Source organism: Pinus tabuliformis, chromosome J (assembly GCF_031772625.1).
Source record: "Pinus tabuliformis cultivar Carrire ecotype Pingquan chromosome J, CPIR1, whole genome shotgun sequence".
Taxonomy (NCBI): domain Eukaryota; kingdom Viridiplantae; phylum Streptophyta; class Pinopsida; order Pinales; family Pinaceae; genus Pinus; species Pinus tabuliformis.
In genome coordinates, this window is record NC_142295.1 from 85,867,018 (window position 1) to 85,879,241 (window position 12,224).

Below are 12,224 nucleotides of genomic sequence, written 5' to 3' on the forward strand. Positions count from 1 at the left end.
CCTCACTGAATTGATGCCAGGAATCTTCTGAGATGTCTTCAGGACACAATCTCTCATGGATTAAGATACACTGCCGGAGATGTGAGACTACTTGGATATACTAATGTTGATTGGGCAGGCAGTGTGGTGGATCGTAAGAGCACTTCCGGGTACTGTTTCACCTTGGGATCTACTTCGATATCCTGGATGAGCAGGAAGCAGAAGTCGGTGGCTTTGAGCACCGCCGAAGCAGGATATATTGTTGATAGCATAACCTCGTGTGAGGCAGTCTGGTTGCAAAAGCTCTTCAGTGAGTTGTTTGGATTTACATTAGATACCACTATGATTCTCTGTAACAACCAGAGGTGGGATTCGATTATTGAGGAATCCCGTATTCGTCGATTGCTCCAGCAGATAGACATCATCTGGGATATGGTAAGTTGATGAGCAAGGAGGCTCCATCGCATTAAGATGATGTGCAGGTTGATACACCTTGTCAAAGCCCCGAGGAAAGATCTAATCTGTGATTTTCCCAAACGACTTGGAGTCGGTAAGAAACCCTTGTACAAGGGTCCTGCATGTTGCATACATTGAGCTCTGGGAGCTCTGAGGGCTTGCGGTTATTACTGGAGCAACATATGACCACAGGGTGACTCACCCTCCCCTGGTGGTGCACACTGGAACAAGATGATTCGCTCTCTTGTGGGACAAGATGATTCGCTCTCTTGTGGAACAGGATGATTCGCTCTCCTGTGTAGCAGGATGATTAGTTCTCCTGTGAGGCCTGGATTGATGTGTTCTCCATGGTGATTGTAGCAGGATTGATGTGTTCTCCTGTGAGGCCTAGATTGATGTGTTCTCCATGGCAGCCTGGATTGATGTGTTCTCCATGGTGATTGTAGCAGGATTGATGTGTTCTCCTGTGAGGCCCAGATTGTAGATGAAGTTTTCCATGGTTGAGAGGGAGTGTTAAAATTGGCAACTAGGGAAAAACTTCATGTGGGTCATCTTATTCATGGCTAATAATATTTTTATTAGATTCCTCTCGTCGAGAGGTGTAGGATTGATATAAAGATCATCCAATTCCGATAAGTATTCATGGAGATATGAATTTATTTTGATTATGGAATTATTATCAAGCCGACCTACAACTCATGTAGGCTCAGAAGCACAACAGTCGCATCTATTCACCCACCAACGTTGTGTATAAATATAAGAGGAATTTTCCTCATTTAGACTCACTCATCTCATCACATCTCTCTCTCTCTACTGCGCAGATATGAGTCTCTTCTCTACTGCGCTAAAATGGGTCTCTCTCTCTCACACATGTGAAGCCGGAAGCTATTGAATTTGAAACTGCAACTGCAAAAGTAAATATTGACTTGCGTGGCCTAGAAGATCTCCTCTTTGGAACTACACTGTAGGTTCATCTGAACCTCCTTTGAAAGCCGCAAATTTTGGTGGTGGAATGAAGTCAATCCGACGAACGGTTTGCAAGATATCGTCTGCCCTAGTTTGAAGCCGGAAACTGCTGAAACTGAAGCTGCAACTGCAGAAGTAAAGATTGACTTGCGTGGCCTAGAAGATCTCCTCATCTGACCTGCGCTATAGGTTCATCTGAACCTCCTCTGGAAGTCGAAACCTTTGGTGGTGGAATGAAGTCAATTCGACTGTCGGTTTGTGAGATATGGTCTGCCCTAGTTTGATAATGAAGTCGCTAATGCTGATGCTACTGATCTAGGGTTTGCTACTGCTGATATGAATCAGATTTATTGTACTATTTCTCTCTGCTGAATTATTGAAGATAAAAGAAGATTTGATCAAAGGGTTTCCCCACACATTGTGGGGTTTGTCCCTGGCTAGCCGCCACATCTTGTGTCTCTTGTCTTGGGTTGTTTTCTGTCGATCGTTTAATGTTCTATCTGCACTTTACTTTATGTACATGTGATTGCTAATCGGTGGAATATAATAAGGAAAAGAAGTAAACTGTTATAAGCATAGAACATACCATAACTTAACAGAATATCACTCCAGAAGAAGCATGGAGCTCAATCAAACCAGATGTAAGTCACTTTCGTGTTTTTGGAAGTGAAGCGTGGGCCCATATTCCAGATGAAAAGCATAAAGCTTTAGAACCTAAGAGTGAAAAATGTACTTTTGTTGGATATTCTGAAGATGTCAAAGGCTATAGACTTATTCCATTTAAGTCCAAAAATGTTATCATTAGAAGAGATGTAAAATTTGATGAAAATATATCGGCCTGCGAGCCTAGTTTGGCGGTTGTGCCACCTCTCCCTATCTCTTCTACTTTTGAAAACATTTCTTCTTCAGATGATGAAAGTGAGGATGACAATCCTCCCCCACCATCTCAGGATCCTCCTTCAGCTCCTGAGCTTCCAAAATGGGTTCGTGCTACTCGAGATGCAGCAGGTGATCTTGCCGGTGATCCTACAGATCAGCAACGTACACGTTCTCAGTTCGAGAGAGCCTCTTCTTTACTGGCTCAAGCTCCAGTAAATTATGATCCTGACACCTTTGCAGAGGCTTTAGGCCACCCAGATTGGGAAGCAGCTATGAATGAAGAATATCATTCATTATTGGCAAATGATACATGGGATCTTGTTCCTCTACCAAACGAACGAAAACTTGTCAAATGCAAATGGGTTTACAGAACCAAGTATGGACCAGATGGGAAAGTTGATAAACATAAAGCTCGTCTTGTTGCTAAAGGTTTTTCACAGGTTGAAGGCATTGACTACACCGAAACCTTCTCCCCTGTTGCCAAAATGAACTCTATCCGCCTTGTTCTTTCCCTTGCTGCCTCTTTCAAATGGGAAGTCCATCAGATGGATGTTAAATCTGCCTTCTTGCATGGGGACTTGCATGAAGAAATCTATATGGAACAACCCATTGGCTTCATACAAACAGACTCCAGCCTTGTATGTCGACTTAAGAAATCCCTTTATGGTCTCAAGCAAGCTCCTCGGGCTTGGTATGCCAAAATGGATAGCTTTCTTTTAGAATCTGGCTTTTCTAGGTGTCATTCTGACAATACTGTCTACACCAAGAAAGTGGGCAACTCTCTTATCATCCTTGTTCTTTATGTTGATGATCTTATCCTTACTGGTAGTGATCCCAACCTTATAAACCATGTGAAGTCTAGCCTTAAAAGGAAATTTGAAATGACAGACTTATGACACTTACACTATTTTCTCGGTCTTCAAGTCTTGCAATCCAAGGAGGGTATTTCCCTTTCCCAGTCCAAGTATGCTTGTGATATTCTACGTCATTTTCACATGGAAGACTGTAAGCTAGCCCCTTCTCCCTTTCAGTCTGGAGTCAAATTTTCAGTCACTTGTACTTCTCCTGAAGTTGATGCTACATTATACCGTCAACTTGTAGGAAAACTCTTGTATCTAACTCATACTCGTCCTGACCTTTCCTTTGCTGTTGGCCTTGTTGCTTGGTTCATGCAAAACCCCCGTGAAAGTCATTGGAAAGCAGCTAAAAGAATACTTCGTTATGTTCGAGGTACAGTTCAGTTTGGGATTCATTACAGTGCCGAAGCATCTCCTCTATTGGTTGGTTTCACTGATTCCGATTGGGCTGGTGACCCTGATGATCGGAAGTCTACTGCCGGTTATGTGTTCACTCTTGGTTCAGGACCTATTACATGGGCTTGTAAGAAACAAGCTGCCATTTCTCTTTCATCAGCAGAAGCAGAGTATCGTGGTGCCGTAGAAGCTAGTAAGGAAGCCTTGTGGCTTCGTCAGATCCTGTCAGAGTTTGGCTTTCAGCAGCAGCATCCGACTACACTTGGGTGTGATAATCAAAGTGCCATTCAGCTATGCAAAGATCTAGTCCAACATCAGCGCAGCAAACACATTGAACTGCACATGCACTTCATCAGAAAGCTCATTCACGACCATGTTCTTGAAGTGCAATATTGTTCAACAGATGATCAAGTTGCAGACATCTTCACAAAGGCTCTCACAGAGGCGAAGTTCACTAAACTTCGATTTATGGTTGGAGTTCAGGAAGTTGTCACTAAGGGGGGATAGGCTCTAGTGCCTCCTTCCTTCTCCTATTGTGTCATATTTGTAAATCCTTCAATCCTATCCCAAGTTGTTCTTAAGGGGGGATGTTAGGATATTCCGACACATAGGAAATAGTTAAGTACAACTTGGTCTAGTGTAGAGTTAGGTATAGAGTTAGGTAAAGTGTGTTTCTTTACCGTTGTACATTTTGTAACTTACAATCCGACGGTCACGATATGTAGTGATCCGACGATTCATTCTCTCCTCGGTATTACCGACACTTGATCCGTGGCTTGACACCCGATTGGTCCATGAATTCTATTTAAAGCGCATGGAGGGTCATTTGTAGGGTAATCCGTGCATGAGAGAAACATATGTAAATTTTCATTCTTTTATTAATAAATTGCCTGAAGTGGCCGCGTTGGCTCAGGCCGTGGACTGTTTCCCTCTTTGAGGGTTTTAACCACGTCAAAATACTGGTGTATTGATCTGCGATCTGGTTGTGAGCGGTGTCCTTTTGGTGTTCTGTCTGAGGAACTTACCCTGTAGATTCCTACACATACAGGCTCTAGAAGCCTGAGCAACATAGAAGCACCACCTTGCTGTGGGAAAGAACTGGCCACCTCCTCTGTGTTTGACATTCAAATGTACTACTACATCACACATCTCAAAGCAAATCCCATGCATGTTCTCCTCTGCAAGAGCTCCTTCCCTGGATGCCCATTGGAATGCAGCAACCACGGAATCCTTAATCTCATTCAAGTACTGGACTCCCTTGCACATGTCCACCACCATGTTGGGTCTTGTTGTTTCAGGCCCAAAGCACCAGATCTTCTTCACCAACTCTTTGTCCCACCCAAATTCCTCAAAGAGGATTTTCCCCCAAGTCTTGATATCATCCCTTAGGCCAATGCACCCCTCATCCATTGCCTCTGCGAAGCCTAACTTCATAGCCCTTGCTTCAACATAAATCCTATTGTGTTTTTTTGGAGATTTGCTCATGACAACATGGTCTGATTTCTCCAACACTCTCTCTCTGATTGAGGCAATGCGATTACACGATTTCTACTCCCCCTATGAAATTCCCATGCATGTCCTTCAAGCATATTTAAGTGTGAAGCTCTCCAGCTCTTGCAATGATATGTTCCTCTGATTCCTCAATTGTGCAGACAACCATAGCCATCTGATTTGGCAAGACAGTTAAGGCCTTCAACTAACTTTGGGAGGTCAGAGGCCACCTTACACAGGCTACAGCACTGCAATGTGATAAACTGGATAGATGGAGAACTTCATGGATCTGATGGGATGGGCGTTGGCTCCTATCTCATTTGTGAGTAGCTTTCTTGGTAGTAAACTGATCTAACCCAAGTATACACACGGTGTTTCCACAGGGCACATCATCAACTGTTTCATGCTTCTTCCCCATCCATATGATTGTCCTTTCCCTGCACTTTACAGACGGATCCTTCTTCTGTCCAGGGACAAAATTGAGACTCATGATTCCGACATTAATCCCCTTTGCCACTTTCCCATGAAGACCCTCCCAAGGGCATAAAACCCACTTTTGTCTGAGGCCAGAATCATCTTTGACAAACAGAGCATCAATGGTCCATCAGGATCACAGTCCCTTATTGTCTTTCTGATATATGTCATCCAGAGGCCCTTCATACAAGTTCTCTATACGGTAGATTTGGGCCATGGCAGGGAGGGCAGATGGAAAACCATCATCGCAAGTAGGGCAATGAAAATTGAGACTCATGATTCTCACATTAATCCCCTTTGCCACTTTCCCAGTGAAGACCCTCCCAAGGGCATAAAACCCACTTTTGTCCGAGGCCAGAATCATCTTTGACAAATAGAGCATCAATGGTCAATCGGGATCACAGTCCCTTATTGTCTTTCTGATATATGTCATCCAGAGGCCCTTCATACAAGTTCTCTATACGGTAGATTTGGGCCATGGCAGGGACGGCAGATGGAAAACCATCATCTCAAGTAGGGCACTGCTTGCAAGGTGCTAGTCTTGCATAACACGCTTCATTAGGGCCTTCCCATCCAGGTCCTTGTCTTCATTATTCATACAAATCCCCAACCTCTGGAACATAGGCTATAACTTATATTTCTCACCCTCCATACATATGTTGATGATCTACATTATGGGCTCATATATTAACTGAGCAAAGCCTCTCCCGTAGGTCGAAAACACTGAATTCTTTCATGACCTTCTTTGTATCAATATCAAAAGAGTTTTTTCCCCACAACCCCTCCATCATCTTCATTTGATTTACTGCAGACTTGTTGGCATACCTTGTGGCAAAGATTGTTAATGTAAAATCCCATCCATGAAGGCTAACCAAGAATGCCATAATACCATTCTCTGGATAAACTTGAACATCCCCAAGCAGATCATCCTCATAAGTAGCCACGGCCACATTCACATTCTCAATGATCCTTGATAAGGTTTGATACGCTTCCTCCCTATTGACTTGGAACTCATGGAAGAACCTATCAATCTTGATGACAGTGAGAATGGGTTTAATCCTTTCTCCAAGAGCTTGGGGGCGGAACTGTTTCAGTATAGACACAGATTCCGTTGATAGAATCTGCCACCTGTAAGGCACCATCTGTTCAGAAACTACGTATTTTCATTATTAAGAAACACACATTTATACATGAACAAACTACTATCTTCAAACAATTTCTCATTAAACTACAGCAAACACTTCATCAACACCACCTGTTCTTGTTGAAATTTTGTAGCTATGGTTGGTATTAAAGTCAACACAGTCTAGGAATTTTTATTTTATTTTAAGGTTCATGTAGGCTTCAAGTTACCGTTGATAGAATCTGCCGCCAGTGATGCACCATCTGTTCAGAAACTACGTATTTTCATTATTAAGAAACAGACAATTATACATGAAGAAACTACAATCTTCCAACAATTTCTCATTAAACTACAGCAAACACTTCATCAACACCACCTGTTCTTGTTGAAATTTTGTAGCTGCGGTCGGTATTAAAGTCAACACAGTCAAAGAATTTTTATTTTATTTTAAGGTTCATGTAGGCTCCAAGTTAGACAGGTCAGCCCCACCACTTGAAAGGGTTTGACCCTTGGACAAATTACACTTGATTACACTCATATATATTGAGATTTCGTCCTCCAATTTTGAATCATCATCAACAACTCAAATCATCTAAAGAAGGAGATCTCTGTTCACATGTGCGAAGAGAGAAAAAGACTTTTGGAGTTTACCACTAAAGTTTGACTTATTCTATCTCTGTTTGACCAGCATTGACTTTGGCATTTCTGGACTGATTTGGCTTGGAATCTTTGACTGGTTATTGGATGAATATTCTTGGGATCATTGACTGGGCATCTATGTTGCACTGCCTTTGGGGATGAGTGCACCCCCAAATTTTCTAGGGGATGGCAATCAATTATAAGTTATAACAATCTCATATATGAATCCTATAACAGCAGGGGGTTAAGAATATCAATATGAGATTCAAGAGTTAAGAAGATTCAATTAATAATTATATATCCAAAGTTAGGAAAAACATGCATGATAGTCCAAAATTGCAAAATGCTAAAAATAATACATGGTGTGGGTGCCAAATAGCTAAATGCCTCAAAATAACAAAAAAGGGAGTCCTTGACTCAATGCCCATGCTAGCATGAAGTTTTATACTTGAAACTAATCATAAGTTTAGATCTTCTACATTAAGCCCATCCAAAAATGCATGAGCCTCGCTTCCTTCTCCCTCATCCTCATCAATGCCTTGCCGCTGCAACTTGATGTCAACTAATGACACATTTACCAATCCCGTCTCAAGACATGGGCCATCTACCTCATTATCAATCTAGGCAACATCGTTTGGATCTACATCCCATTGTGCTGTTGGTCCTTGTAAATACTCTGGTACTTTCCTTGTAAGAAGGCGAAAGCTGCTATGCACACAAACTAGTTTTTCCACTCTCTTAGAGGTAAGCCTATTCCTCTTAATAGAGTGTATAAAACTATATGTGGACCAATTCTTTTCTGCAGCTCAGGAACTAACGACCTAATATAGTAAACACACAGCTAGAGCACGGATTTCTGGAGCTTTGTCCCATACATCCTCCACCATCCACTAGGACTTCTTTGTGCCATACCCAACAAATCTTGCTTTGCAACGTTAGAGAAAGTGGGGCTACTAAACATTGCAAAGTCAAGAAATTGTTCTCGAATTAGGCTTGCTTTCTCTACTGTATACATCTTTTGTACGACATCAACAAACCCTTGTTTCACCTCAGGATCATCTATTGGTGCAACTCTACCTTCCCTCTCCACATACCACTTTAGCTTAAGTGCATAAGCAACGATATGAAAATATATGTTCAATTTGTTCCATCTCTTTTCTATCAACTTTTGAATTTCATTAAAAAATTGTAAAGAGGGGTCCCTGTGACGCATGATGGACTTAATTTGTCCAATCATGCTATCAATTGACTCATATATTTCCCCAAGGTTAGGGGAATCTAAATCTACATACCTAATTAGCTCCACTATTGGAGAGGTGAAAGAGATAATGTATTTGACATCAACCCACCAATCATCACTCAATAACATCTGTCTCACCTTTTTTCCTTGATCTGTTTTTTATTCCCCCCATGCAACCCACTCATAACTAATAACAATGGCCATTAGGGCTTGTTGCACCTCTAACATATGATCAAGAAGAATAGAATAGGTGGCATACCTGGTATCTGTTACTTTCAAGAACTATTATTTTTTGCATAAACCCTGTAACTAACTAGAGGCATGGTGGTTGCAAATGAACATTTGTGCCCCTCTTCATCCAAAATAACGCGAGTGATCTAATAAGTTTTTCCAATGCCTTTGAGTGCATTATTTAAAGCATGCACACAACAATGATTCCAAAATAGATGTTTATATCTGTTTTGAATAATTAACCCTGTAGGCCCACAAACTGGTGCAACATCTGTGATAACTTGAACTACATTTGTAGAACCAATCTCTTCAATTGCATCTTTCAATATCTCAAACTGGAAAGTTGCATCCTTCATCTTTCTAGTACAATCAATTTCCCTTAAGAAATAGGGCCCACTTGGAGAGGTGACAATGATGTTCAACAAAGGTCTTTGTTGAATATTTGTCCAACCATCCATGACAATTGAACACCCATAAGTAACCCATGATTTTCTAAGGCCTTCCATCAACCCTTGCATCTTTGAGACCCCTCTATCTAACAAGGTTGTCTTCATTTTATTGTAACTAGGTGGTTGAAAAGATGGACCAGCAACAATGACTTTTCTCATCATCTCTTTGTAGAGAGGAGAACGAGTGGCATTAAATGATTTTCCATTAGCAAAAAAAAAATTTAGCCACAACATTCTCTGCCTCCTCCTTACGTTGCATATTGAACATTTCTATGACAACAACTTTCTTGCTTGCACTACTGTTACTAGAAACCCCAATTGAATCAACTTCAGCATAATCATTGATTCCTCTTTGAGAGGACTCCATTGGGCTAGGAACTCTTGGTTTTTAAAAAATGGAAGAACTGTCCTCTACCTCTGCAAAAATAGTACCACCTGTGGCAGTCATGTGAAGCCTAGTCATTTCAACTCTTTTTTCCAATGTGCAACTGCATGCTTTCACTCCATCCCCTGGAATAGCCAATACAACTCTTTTTTTCCAATGTGCAGCTGCATGCTTTCACTCCATCCCCTGGAATAGCCAATAAATGATGGTAAACTCTGATTGCAAAGGTTGCATAACCATTGCTCTGAACCACCACTGTGTTTCCTCTTATTTTGAGTGATCTTCTTGACAAATTGCAACAAAGGTTTCTTGACATTGGCTGCAGTGGAAACTTTGTTTTTCGCTGAGTCAAGGTTTGGTTTTGGACGTCCTCTTGTTTCACATTGAGGAGATCGAGATGAGTTGTCCACCTGAAAGAGGAGATCGAGATGAGTTGTCCACCTGAAAATTTTGGAAGAGTTAGAAAATTTTAAAAATGATACCACAAGCAAACTATTCAAATTAAAATTATAATACAAATACAAGTGTTAGAGACTTATTTAAATTTTAGTTTTCCTGTCTTATTTTATTTCTTAAAGGCCTGTATGGTGCTGGTTTGGATTGGGGATGCTAAGGCATTACCAAACTGCCCTGAGAGACATTGGGGACATCCTTTGAACATTTCTGTGACTGGAGAGATGGCCCTAGTTCTGCCTTGTGGATGTTTTCTTGTCTTTTACAGTCAGTGATGGCATAAAAGACTCAACTAGCAACTTGCAATGACATGTAACTGTAACAGTGTTGAATGCAAGATGCAACTATAGCAGTGGTCCTAGCTTGATAAACACAAAACAAACCTATCAGACATGTAGCAACAATTTAGAGTTCCAGGTTTTAGACAAAAACATGTTCCAGGTTGTAGGAGAGAGACCTTATGAAGGACAGTCACATGCCTGTAAAAAAAGGATGAAAGACCAAGAAAAAACCCACGAGAGATAAAACTAAAATATAAAGCAACTTTCCCACATTAAATGTCAAACTTTTATCTTTCTAACATTAGGACGAAAACACATAGTAATACCTATAGGGAGAAGACCACTGTAAGCAAATAATAGAGACTTCATGGCCAAAGTGCCAACCTTGGTGTACACTTGCTAGCATTGAAAAGGCGTAAAAGAGGAAATGGATCATGCATGAATAATTGGTGTTCATTGTTTTTAATTTTTGATGTCTTTGGACCTAGAAAGCTTTAATATTAGTTTCAACAAACATTCTATGCAATCAACATAAATTGAATTGAATATTAGCTTGAATGATTCTAGACTGACAAATTAAATAACAACAGTGATCTGAATGATTCTGACAAATTAAAAAATTAATATTTAATTTTTATATATTGAATAGGTCAATCATCTATGATTAACTTTCAAGTTTTAACTTCATAAATTTTACTTTATAACTAAATTTTTAAACTTAAAATAATTAATGTATCAAGGTATAGACTTTTATTATCGATGCCGCTACACAATGCTTGAATTTTTGGTCAAACCATATTAGTTTGGCCTTGACCAAAACCATATTAGTTTGGCCTTGACCAAAAAAATTAATGCAATATTTCTATAGTTTAACATTGAATATATATATATATATATATATATATATATAATATTGAATTTATATTTTTCATTGACTTGCTATTAATTTTTTTTTAACTAATTTTTTTTAAAATCTATCTAAAATTTAACATTATGAAATTAAATTTATTATTTTTAAATAAAATTTATTTTTATTTATCTCAAATATAATTGGTTGAAATGTCTCCCCTCTTATTGTGTAATGATGATAAGAATTGACTTTTGTGTACTCTATTATTAATTACTATGTACTATGTCACTAATTACTATGTATAATAAATATAAATAATTTGAAAAATAACATTATATATTAATTACTATGTACTATAAACACAAATAGTTTGTAATTAAATTCAAAAATTCCATTTTTTATTGGTGTAAAGTATTGAACAGAGAATTTTTATGGGTTTTATTTTTTAATTTACAAGAAAATAATTTAAAAATATAAATTTGAAAAAAAGATGTAAAAATAACATGTGTACAATTTGTACAACTCTCATTATATCAATTTATATATTAATGACATGACATGTGTACGGAGCATTATATAAAAAAATTGCCATCATTCAATATTAAATAAATAATTATTAACTTGTTATTATTCTCTTCAATGTCAACTATATATATATATATATATATATATAACTTTTATCTACCAAAAACATGCTTAATTATATTAAAAAAATGTTAAACAAATATTTATATAACTCATTATACAATCTTATTATTCTATTATTGTTTGGAGTACATACAACACATCATGACATTAAAATATTTTATTAAACTAAGCGGGAGAGAGCGCTAGTTATACGGCCTTGTTTATGTTCAATGATTGACTATCAAATTGAACATGTTATTGCTAAGTACTTTAGAATTTGTATATTGATTAAAAAATCAAAAGTACAAAGGTCCAATCATACCAATTTAATATTATTATAAATTATAGTACTTATGACTTAATCTCACTTAAAGACAACCTAACATGACACTTATATATGCCAAAACGTACTTTAGAATTAGTTCAACCTGCAAAGAAAGAAAGAAAT

At 38.8% G+C, this 12,224-nt stretch overlaps 1 protein-coding gene and 1 pseudogene across 1 annotated transcript in view; one reads left to right on the forward strand and one right to left on the reverse strand.

The window, feature by feature from the left end:
- Nucleotides 1-12,224, forward strand: part of LOC149225634 (delta(3,5)-Delta(2,4)-dienoyl-CoA isomerase, peroxisomal-like) — a 101,204-nt gene that overhangs the window by 23,228 nt on the left and 65,752 nt on the right. The window lies entirely within an intron of this gene.
- The window catches only part of LOC149225636 (elongation factor 2-like), a 70,388-nt pseudogene that overhangs the window by 7,719 nt on the left and 50,445 nt on the right, over nt 1-12,224 (reverse strand).